The 12,064-nt window shown below is 38.2% G+C and overlaps 1 protein-coding gene across 1 annotated transcript in view; it reads right to left on the bottom strand.

The window, feature by feature from the left end:
- Positions 1 to 12,064, bottom strand: part of MSR1 (macrophage scavenger receptor 1) — a 76,333-nt gene that overhangs the window by 16,187 nt on the left and 48,082 nt on the right. The window lies entirely within an intron of this gene.

Genomic DNA, 12,064 nt, shown 5'->3' on the forward strand with positions numbered 1-12,064 from the left:
TGGAGGGAAGAGTATTATACTGATAATTTCTCTATATATTTAAGTCTGTATATAAAATAAAAACAATATGTAAAACAATTATTACACAAATAGCTCATTCATATTTTTATGGCCGTAAGACACCAAAAGAAAAACAAAAAATAGAGCAAATAATTTAGAACAGGTTTTGTAATCTAATCTGAGGACATAACTCCAAATATAGCAAAAGTTAAATTCAGTGATTATTTTTCTTTTGTTCTTGAAGGCTTATTTTTAAAGGAGGAAGTAAAAGAAAAATATGTTAGCTCAGAATAGAACAATAACTAAATTAAGTATAGTATATATCTATATATTAGAGTGATAGTTTTAGATGCATTAAACATAACTGCCAAAGATCATGTAGAAAATGGAAAAAAAAGATGATAAAATAATAAGTGACTATATTAAGATTAAAATTTTATTTCAATTATGCAAAAAAATTTGATACATAAAAAGACTGAAAGGAAGTATCCAAGCGTATTGACAGTAATTCTGTACATGGGACAGAAACTGAACATATAATCTTTCCCTTATTTTCTGTAATTGTGTTATTTTAAAAACTAAGAATAATTTAATTAAAATAAGTGGTGGCTGGATATTCACCAATGTCATTACTGTTCTAAAGGGTCTATGACTCAAAAAAAGCTGAAATTCATAAAATTGAAGGGAAAGAACGAGATCAGATGGGAGATGTAGTATAATGCCATTTATGCAAAACAACACAAAAAACAATACCACCTATTATTTATGCACACATACGCATGTAGTAAATGTATAAAAATGTAAATGGAGAGAAGCATATAAACTCCATGATGAAAGTTTACCCTGGAAAAGTGAGGGAGGCAGGCATAAATGGGGCTTCAACTGTATTAGTTAACATTACATTTCTTAAAAAACAAATACCTATAGTCACTATGGTAAGATGTCAACATCTCCAAAATCCAGGTGATGAGTACAGACTACTTATTAGCTATTTATAAATGTTCTTCCTTCTTTTCTTTATGTTTAAAATATATTCTATTTAAAGAAGAAAATACTTTCACAGTGACATTGAGGAAGCCATACATGAGCCCTAATTAATTACAAAAGTGCTTCATATACAAGTCTTTCCTTAAAAGTTAGAAAAAGGATAATATCAATTTACTAACCTATATTAGACAATATTCTGATTTGAGCAGACAAGTCAAGAAGGATGCGAACTCTGGGAGCTTCTTTGCATGGGTCCCTCACTGCTACACAAGTAAAAATAAAGAACTGAGGTCCAAAACGACTTTTGAGGGGGCGGCCTGGTGGTGGAGTGGTTAAGTTTGTGTGCTCTGCTTAGGTGGCCCAGGGTTCACGGGTTTGGATCCTGGGCACGGACCCACACACTGCTCATCCAGACATGCTGTGCCAGCATCCCACGTACAAAATAGATTAAGAGAGGCACAGATGTTGGCTCAGTGCCAATCTTCCTCAAGCAAAAAGAGAAAGATAGGCTACAGATGTTAGCTCAGGGCCAATCTCCCTCACCAAAAACGTAAAAAGATTTTTGAGGAGTGTAGTCCTTTCATTTTAATTATCATATTGTTCACCTCCTTGTCATGTTTCTTTTTTTGAACTAAGATTTAAGGTTAAATTTATCACAGTGGTGATTATTATATTTGAGTCCCAAATGTAACAAAGAAATTTTAAAAAAAATCTGGTTTCAGGTTGACCTGGAAGTCCTTGCAATATGGCAAAATTCCTCTAGAAAGGGAATTGATTTTTTTATTTAAGATAATCAGCTTAATGAGGTGTTTAGCTATGAAAGGCATAATTGGATATCAGATATTTGGAGAAATGTGTTAAAATCTACAGGAAAAAAATGTAACAGATTTTGACTCTTACTCTGGGAGTCAAAGGAGACAAGTATTTTGGAAATCCCGAGACAAGGTAAAGCGGAGAAAGCAGAGAAACCAGAGGGACAGAATTTCAGTGGAGAAGGAGTGTACAAAAGTATTTTGATGGCAGCAGAGAGATTGAGGAGAACAGCCAGTGAGGAAAATCTGGTTTCTAAGCCAGCTGGGAATTTCAACACAGTGAAGTCGATGGGTCAACTTTCAGTTGTAGACTCTTCTGCTTGCATTTTCCTGTTTTGCGTAAATCTTTAGTAAAATTCTCTTAGATCCCCAGGTGGAACTAGGGTACTTCGCCAAGGGAAGGGAGAGATGCTGCGCTCACAGCTGGAATGAGTGATGTGGAGAGAAAGGAGCAGCCGAGGATGCCTAGGGCTACTGTAACAGATGATCACAAATGTGTGACTGAAAAACCACAGAGATTTATTTTCTCACAGTTCTGGAGGCCAGAAGTTTGAAATCAATACACCATCAGGGCCAGGCTCCCTTCGAAGCCCGTGGGGAGAAATCCTTCCTTGCCTTTTCCCAGCTTCTAGTGACTCCTAGCAATTCGTGGAGTTCCTTGGGTTGTAACTGCGTCACTCCAATCTCTGCCTTCATCTTCACATGGTCTTCCTTGCTGTGCCTCTGTGTGTCCTGCTCTTCTTAGAAGGATGCTAGTCATTAAATTTGGGGCGCACCTGAATCCAATATGACCTCATCTTCGTTTAATTGCACCTGCAAAGACCCTGCTTCCAAATAAGGTCACATTTGAGGTTTCAGATGGACATGAATTGTAAGAAACACTGTTAAACCCACTATCAAAGAGGTGGCAGGGATGTGGATGAAGAGACATGGAGGAACATAATTTTTCTGTATTTTCCTCAAACTATTTTATATAGGAGACACTGGAATTGCCTTAGAATGTGAGGCTCGTGCTCAAACAATTTTAATTCAATATTAAAGAACAAACTGACTGGGGCTGGCCCAGCGCTGTAGTGGTTCCGTTCACATTCTCCACTTTGGTGGCTCGGGGTTCACAGGTTCGGATCTAGTGGATCTAGCATAGCTCAGCAAGCCATGCTGTGGCAGCATCCCACACACAAAGTAGAGGGAATTGGCACAGGCGTTAGCTCAGAGACAATCTTCCTCAAGCAAAAAGAGGAAGATTGGCAACAGATGTTAGCTCAGGTCCAATCTTCCTGTCCAAAAAAAAAGTTAAAAAAAAATGAGTAAAGAACAAACAGACCTCCAAGATGTGAGAACTGCAGAATAGCCAAGCAGTAGATATTTTGGTTACAATGGAAATTAACCAGTTAGCAAAGTCAAGCACAATTATACTGAACATCCATAGTTCAACTGCTGAATAACTGAACATTGCAAATGTGTTGCTCCAGAATAAACTGTGCTAAACTCAGATGATGCTGAGTAGATCTCACTTAATTCTGAGTAAGAGTAAGTTACTTCAATGTGTGAAAATTAAAAAATAGAAGGCTTTTAATTTCCTACATTTAATTTGTCAGTTTTTGAATCAAATCATGAAATAGGACTTTAAAATTCTTGCTAAAAGAAATGGCAAATATTAAGATGAAACAAGAACTTGGCATTTAAAAAGAATATTTCCCTAGATGTACAAATCCTCACAGGGATGTGATGATTAAGTATCCGTTTATCTGGGGAAAAAAAAAACAAAACTGAAAAGTCGACTGAGACAAGAAAAGCAGAGCATGGTTATGGTATAAGTTCTCTTCACAGTATCATGAGCTACAATGCTGTTTTTACCATTGGATTTTCAAATTTCCAATCAAATAAAAATGTCTGCATTTCAAAGAGCATATTGTCTTCTTCAAGGGATCATGTTCATATATTGGGATTTTGTTACGATTTTAGAGCAATCTTGTTGTTATTTAATATTTCATTTCTAAGTGAGTCAGTTTCTATAGTTATGTAGGAGAACTTTAAAAAATTTATAAAGGTGAATTTTATTTACCTATTTGTAGGGTATTTAAAATGTTGCTGTTCACTTAAAACCCTAGGGCATAAAAATAATCAAGTTGTCCATTAAGATATTAAGCAAACTAGTTTAGGAAACTCACTTCATAAAACAGCATAAATTACATTATCATTCTTTCTACTTTCTAAAAATGTCGGCCTCAGACCTAATAAAGTCCTCATGGCCCTCTTTATAAGCTCTTTATTACTTATCACTGATAAGTAATCTAATCTGTTTGACCCTTCATTTGCCCGTTTATAAAATAAATGTAATAACACCTACCTCTTAGGATTGAGGTTTCAAGTATGACAATACGTAAAAAAATGTATTTTAAACGGTAAATTACTATACAAATGGTAGTGATAGAATTATTAATTATATTTTATTCCGAATATCCTAGGAAACTGTACAATCATAGACTGTAGGAGATTTGAGCTTTGGATCTTGGAGAAAAATGTCCCAAATTTGGCCCACTAAAGTTTAATCTGTCCAGATATTGGCAGGGCTGGCAATTCAGTACAGGTTCTCTGACTTTTCATGAAGAGAAAATAATTTTCTGAAATAACTGAGTGTTTGCACCTTGAATTGAGTTGGGAGGTAAACTGAAAGTCAATATACATTCTCCTTGGCATTGTGTGCTATATTGTGTTCATGCTCATAACTGTTCAGAACTCTGCAAGCTGTTATCAGATTGACTTATGGGAATTGGTAGAAGACAACAGTGCGAGCGGTCTTCATTACGTCTGCACTCAACAAGAGAGGCCATAATTTGTGTCCAACAGCTGTGCCTGGAGGCATTTGAGATAGATCACTTGATGCCTCAAAAATCTAACAGAGAAGCTGTTTTCCTCCTCCAGGAAACATTGCTTCCATTTGCTTAGGTTAAATCTTGACTATCTTGGTGTAATCAAAGTAGATACTCTTAGAAACAAGAAAAAAACATGAGATGGGCATATTTTCTTCGGGCAATAATGGAAAGAAAACCAGCAAAGAACTGTAAAATATGATGTATCTCAACATCTGGGTTCTTAGTTAGATTGGGGTACTAAATGCTTTATTTCAAAAGAGAGGGTCCTGTGCTCACTCATCAGAGAAGGAGCAGGATGCCTACCATGAACCCGATGCTTTTCTAGACCAGGAGTTAGGGGACCAGGGCTCTAGTCCCAGCTGGACTGTGCTACAGACTTGCTTTATGACTTTGGACATACTCTTTTGCCTGTTTGCGCTTTAATTAGTTCGTTTTTTCTGGCATCTTTTGTAATTATCTCACAAGAATGTAGTGAGAATGACTCTAGTTCACGAAAGTTCTTTGAAGAAGTTTGAGAGGGAAAGTCAGGTTAAGATGCAGTATAATGTTGTACCTAAGTGATAGAATTTAAAATTAGATAAACCAAGATGCAAACTGCAGACCCACCACATAGACCCTGCTGTGTGCTTTTGCACAGGTCACTTAACTGGTCTAAATCCCCAGGGGAAAAACAGCAGCATGAATTTACTTGTGAAGATTAGGTAAAGGAGACATAAGAAATGCTTTGCAAAGTGCCCAGCACAGAGGCGTCACTATATACACGTATTATTGTTATTATTAATATTATTATTTCTTAAAAATTCAGATGTTTGGCCTCATGATTGGGAACGGGTTATGGTGGCACAAAAGTATCATAGATTAAAGAAGAGTTTCTCAACTACTTTGTGCTTCAGAATCCCAAGGGGAGCTTTTGGAAATCACGTATATCTGTCCACAATGCAAACCCTTGAAATCAGAATCTCTATGTGTCAGGTCCAGCCATCTGTATGTGATAAAAGCCTTAGAGTCATTCCTATGCTCGCCACAGCTTGAAAACAATTGCTAGAACAATATTAGAACATAGTGTGATTTCTTAGAGAGTTCTAAACCTTTCACATTATGGAAGAATTGACCTAATACATTGCTGCCTAATAGCAGTTAGCAAGAATATTAATAAATATTATTGGACAACACAGGTTGATCCACTTTTTCAGGGCCCTTTACCCTGCATTCTGAGATTCTGAATGGGCAATCCTAACTAACCCATCACTCAGTATTTCCCTCATTTTGTTGGCAATGAGTGTGCCCCATTCTCTAGACACTACAGTAGTTAGTCAACGGCAAACTCAGGATCCAAGGAGAGACAAGAGTTTTTTGACAGAACGAAGGGGGCATTCTTTCTCACACATGGTCAGATTTGAAGATAATGCAGCATAGCAAGAGCCTACTTGACAATGAAACATACGTAAAGAGAAAGAAAGACAGAGTCCAAAAGACTTAGTTTGAAGTCCTGGATCCTGCCAGACCTGAAGCAAACCCATCTTGGAATTCTTAATTATGTGAGGCAATAGATTCTGCTTCTTGACTAAGCAAGTTTCTGTTATTTTCTACTTAAAAAGTTCTTACAAATACCTAGGTGGCGATTATTTGACAAAGAACATTAGAAGTAGTTTCCCAGGTCATTCTGTTTGTCTCATCACCACTGGTTACTGTCTACTTAAATTTCATTACCCAGCAATTTTCATTATTTCATGAAACACCATAATGTAAAAGAACATCACAGAAACGTGAAAACACAATATTGGCAAAAAAACAGCATTGAAATTGTTTTCTTAACTATAAAAACACAAGAATGTCTCAAACTTATTTATGCTACAGTTTAGGCCCTCTTTAAGAACAGACTGACAGAAAGACAGGCAAAGACAACTGAGGCAAGATCTTCCTCATTCTGGAACAGTGGCAGCCCTGTGCTGTGAAGATTTAACATGAGACTGCTCACAGTCACAGATGCTGAGGTCAATTCTTGATACCTTGCTGTTACGGATCGACTCGTATCTCCCAAAATTCCTATGTTGAAGTCCTAACCCCCTAATGTGAGCATATTTGGAGATAGGGCCTCTTAGGAGATGATTGAGGTTAAATGAGGCCATGGAGGGGAGGCCCTAATCCAAGAGGACTGGCATCCTAAAGGCACCTTGATCTTGGACTGTCAGTCCCCAGAACTGTGAGAAAATACATTCCTGTTGTTTGAGCCACCCTGGCTGTAGTATTCTGTTTTGGCAACGTTAGCAGATTAATATACTTCCTTTTTTTTCACTTTGTTTTGTGTTTTTGATTAGTTTCAAATGAAATGAGAAACAGAGTACCCCAGTGGGTATAAAGTTGAAAATATAAGCTTTGTCTTTAATTTATAAATAAGAAATAAGCCGCCATACCCAGTACATTGTGATCTGAACAGATTACAAACTTCTCTTTAACGAAATAATCATTTTGTCACTGAAACACCTACTTCAAAGGCTTGGAAGATTCTTATTAAAAAACTACAAAAGACAACACAACCAGAGGCACTCACAACTAGAATATACAACTATGTACTGGGGAGCTTTGGGGAGAAGAAGGAAAAAAAAGATGGCAACAGATGTTAGCTCCGGTGCCAATCTTTAAAAAAGAAAAAAGAATCTTCAGGAATTTAGAAACAAAAGCAAAAAGAAAACCTACAAAGGTATTTATTAAGGACCTACTAGATGTCTGAATACAGTAATAACAATTATTCATTTAGCTACTCTCTGTGATTAATGCATGACACGTTGTTTTGGTGGAGAAATAGTGTTCCCCAGTACAGTAGGTAACAGGACTAAATGAGAATATAACAGGAGAGTTTTGGAATAGAACAGATAATCATTTTGTAGAGAACAAATAGATTATGCTGCAAGCCATGTAGAGTTTTTGTGAAAATATTGTGCACAGAAACCTAATATTTGTATTTGTATTCAGTTGAAAGAATTTACCTTTCAGCATTTATAAGAAATGAAAATTCAGAATTACACAAAACATCATTAGGAAGAAGGGTGTTTTTCATTTTGCTGAAGAATTCACATTGGGATTCCTTTAAATAGTTCCTGTAATGAGCATCAGAAAGGTTGCTGGGACTCAGTTATTTAACTTTGCAGGGGGTCAAGCAGGATGTAAGAATTCAGGGTAAGCAGGAAACGGGAATAACTATAGCCCCTGGGCAAAGGTCAAGAGTGTAGGTTAAGCCACAACAAGAGATCTTCCTCCAACACTTCATGTGCAAGCAAGTAACTGTAGGGGAGTGCATTTCCAGAGCAGCCAGGCTGATGAAGGCAAGTACTATGTTGTCAACCTGTACTCTTGGAAGATGCTTTAATTGGAACAAAATAGATGATCTTGGGTCAGTGTAGGACCAAATTTACTGTGGAATAGCGAACCAGGACCCAGTTCTCTGAAGAGGTGCAGGAAAGCCATGTGGTCCTCTGAGGCTATGGAGGAACCAGAAGTGGCGTGTTGGGTCTCTCTCCTCCATCTGCCTTCCGGCACATAACTGGGTGAATTTCAAATTTTCCTGGTGCAAAAGGCTTTGCTGAAGCTGTGTGGATTGTTTTGTTGTCCCTTCTAATTGGCTCTAGTGAGAGTCAGGCTGTGAGAGTCAACTGGAAGAGGGACTAAACCAGACTAGCACTAACTGCTGGATCCATTACTGAGTCAAATCTGTGTATCAATTTACAAGACATATCAGTTACACACACTATTAAGGAACACATCTATTGTGTTAATGGAACATTACGTGTTTTAGCAACAGTTTGTGGAATTATATAAAGCTTTAAATGCCACGTAACTGTCAAGACTGAGCAGCATTTCTCTAAGTTGCCTGGAGCCATCACTGCTCGAGTATGCTCTGCTCTGCTACACCATAACCGGGCCTCCTGGGAGAGGTACAGCAAGGAGTTGAAAAAGGAGGCACAACAAAAAAAGAGAGACATCAAAGCAGCCATGTTATATTGAAAAATGTTAAAATTGAGCCAGTTCCTGAAACAAAGCTAGAATACTAACAATAGCTCCCTCCCTTGGCGCACGTAAGTCACATTCATTACTGATAATGGAAGCTTTGTGAGCATTCCAGGGAGAATATGCTTTTGAGACATACACTTAGGGGAGAGACTGGAGGCAGTAGCTACAGCAGTAAATGAAGGTGGAAACATAAGTAAAGACTGAGAATGCTTTTTTGGAATTTGACCTAATGGAAGTCATACTGTAAGAATTTTCATCTCCTTAGAGTCTTCAAATTATTAGGCCCATTCTTGAAAACTAAATTGCTCATTGCAAATCTTTCTCTCTCCTCCTTCTTTCTCTCTCCATACCCTCCATACTACATATTTGTGGCATTTGTATATAAAAATGCGTAACGCTAGTGTGAGAATGTTGAATGGAGTCATAGTTACAAAGAGGAATTTGGGAGATCGACACATTTGGCTTTGAGTTTCTGCCCTTCTATCTATTAGCAGTAAACTTCAGTTTCTAATCTATAAAATGGGAATAATAATAGAAGTTACCTCAAAGGCTCTTCTGAGGATTAGATGAGATAATGCATCCAAAGGCCCTGGTGCACAGCAAATGCTCTCTAACTGTTCATTGTTATAACTATTGAGTGCTTGGAGGAGAAGGCTGTATTCCAGTCAATTGAATGCTTTGAGAAAGACCACAATTCCTTTAAGATTGTGCTGAGTCCTCAGTAGAAATCTAATGAAAGACAAACTGAGATTTCATAACATCGTACAAGCTTCAAAGTAAGATACTCTAAATTCACATCCTAGCTATAGTCTCATTGGGCATGAGCAAAGCACAAAATACTAACAAATGACACATTAGTAATTGAGATTTTTAGGACAGAGCATCACACAAGGTGTTTCATTGTGTGGAAGGACTTCATTTGCTTGACTGAAACACTTACCCTTCCAAGTCAGTGAGAAAACTGCAGACAAACCTTTGTGACGGTGTTAGAGCTCAGTGCAGACTTGTTTTCTCTTCATTACACCTTATTAAAGTTGATATAATTTGTGCGTTTGAACTGGGCATCCAGTATCTATTTTGATCTAAAGAGAGAAGACAAGCCCTTCTCGCCTAATTTGGAATGTTCAGGCTAGTGTTTCACACACTTAAGGATCCATTTGTAGTTTGGAGTATCAGCTAACTTATGAACTGAATCTCCTGGAATGGTCTCCCACGGTCTCTGGAATCAGGGCCATTCTGTAGCCAATGTGGACCAAGGCTGGCTGGCAAGAGAACAGGATTCCTCCCAGGCCCCACCTGTCCCCCAGTGCAGAGTAGGGTAGGAAGTCATATCCAGTTAAACCACGGACAGAGACATCCAACCAATCTCCAGATGTTTGCATTAACCGGTTAGTCAGCTCTCCAGTTTGCTAACATTGAGGGCTCTCTGATGACTGGCTCACGCCCCTCCTTCTCACTTCTTTTCCTGGAGACTTTGGTGTCATGCAGGCACAGACCCAGATGACCACTGACAACTCTAATTTGTGTCAACCCTTCTTGGAGCCTTCTCATCAGCCACATCTTGGGCTCATGCTTTGTCCTTCAGAGCCTGCCCTCTTGTTTTATTGGCCTGACATTTTGTTCTGACCTCTGTTGTCAGCTTCCGGCCCTGGTGTGGCCTCTGTTCAGTCACTTCTTTTATTTATAACTTATGCTCTTCTGCTCGGCTCAGACAAACTCGCTGATTTGTGATCTGGTCACACTTGCGTTGCTCTATCAAATGTAAGATCTCGTCTTATTCTCTAGCATCTCTCTTTTTGTCCATGACATTTATTTGGCTTCTTGCATTTTCATTTTGCTTTCCGTCCTGATTACAGATTTAAAATGTCTGCATTATACCAGTGAGGAACAGCAGTTCCAGTTCAGAGAGACCACTATGAACCATACTTTACATGTTTAAAGCATTTTATGATTTTATAGAGCATCTGCATCCACTCAACATCTTATGTGATCCTCACAACAACCCTGTGAGGTAGGTGTCAAGACCCCATCTTACAGGGGAGAGAATGGAAGTGGTGAGATACACATACACATAGTGTGACTTAGAATTCTACTAGAACCTTAATGCTGTGAGTTCTGGGACTTTGTGCTAAACTTTGAAGGAAAGCAGTGCTGTAAAAATGTGATCTGTTAATAGACAGACATTTAAAAATACCATGGAATCCCATATTTTACCTACTTCTTTTTTTTCTCCTGCCTTTTCCTACTTTTTCTCCTTTCTCATTTTTGGCCCTTTCTTCACCTACACATATCATTTCTAGTTCTACTGAAGTATTTCTTTTTCTCCAGGATCTATACTGGATAGCTAAAGCATAAAACAAAAAAGCTTTTTAGAATAAAAAATTATCAGCATTATTTTTTCATGATCAAACTATTCTTGCTTTAAATGGTCAGGTAATTTAAGGAAATAGTTTTGTTTTTCGGTTCAAATGTGTTGAATGAACTGTCCAAGCTCCACTTTTCCTCACTATAAAACTTGAAAAAAAGATGCTATAACTTGGATAATAAGACAAGAAGGTAAACTAAGCAAATCAAAATCAATTTATCTTTTTAATATTCTAAGGAATTTAAATTTCTTGATCTCCTCTAAACACCCATAGAGTCCTGTTCTTCCCCCAGCATAGCTTTGCTTTATTGTATAGTTGCCTCTTTACATGACTATGTCTTTCAGGGACAATCAGCTCTTTAAGGCCAGAGACAATAGCTATCTTATTAGCTGCTGTGTCCAGCTTTATAAAGAGCTATATGTATGTACGTAATGAACATATGCCAAATGCATGAATGAATGAGGGAATGAACAAATAGATTTTCTTTTATGTCATCTCTATCTCTAGTTGAGAATAGTGTTTTTGAATGTAAAGAACCCACATATAATCAGTATTCATGAGATTTCTCCTAGAACCCAGTGGGTTAAATTGGGTTCAGCAAGATACTAGATGAATGGGTGGCAGAGGGATGCTGGTCTGGCTCTGTGGACTGGTAGGAGCAGCCTTTCAGTTGGTACATCTCAACCAGGGGTGCTAGGGCATGGTGGTGATGGTGGGGTACTGGAGAGGGGAGAAGTATGAGCATGGGAGCAGAGTCCCAAACAGCACCAAGGACCAGGAGAAGCCATGAGGAAGCCGGGCACCGTACAGGAACCAAGGTTGTTTGGAGGAGCCACAAAGGGATCTCGGAGTCAGCTGTGCTGATGACTTGTCCAGAGGTGAAGGGCCTTTTAATGAGATGGTAGCAGAGGGTTCCTGCCCAACCCACCTGATCTTAAAAGGGCCCTGCCCTAATATGATCAGGGAGTTATACTGGTCCTGACACATATATAAGAGAGGAAATCAATGATTATTT

The sequence above is a fragment of the Equus caballus genome, chromosome 27 (genome assembly GCF_041296265.1).
Source record: "Equus caballus isolate H_3958 breed thoroughbred chromosome 27, TB-T2T, whole genome shotgun sequence".
In the NCBI taxonomy this organism is placed as follows: Eukaryota; Metazoa; Chordata; class Mammalia; order Perissodactyla; family Equidae; genus Equus; species Equus caballus.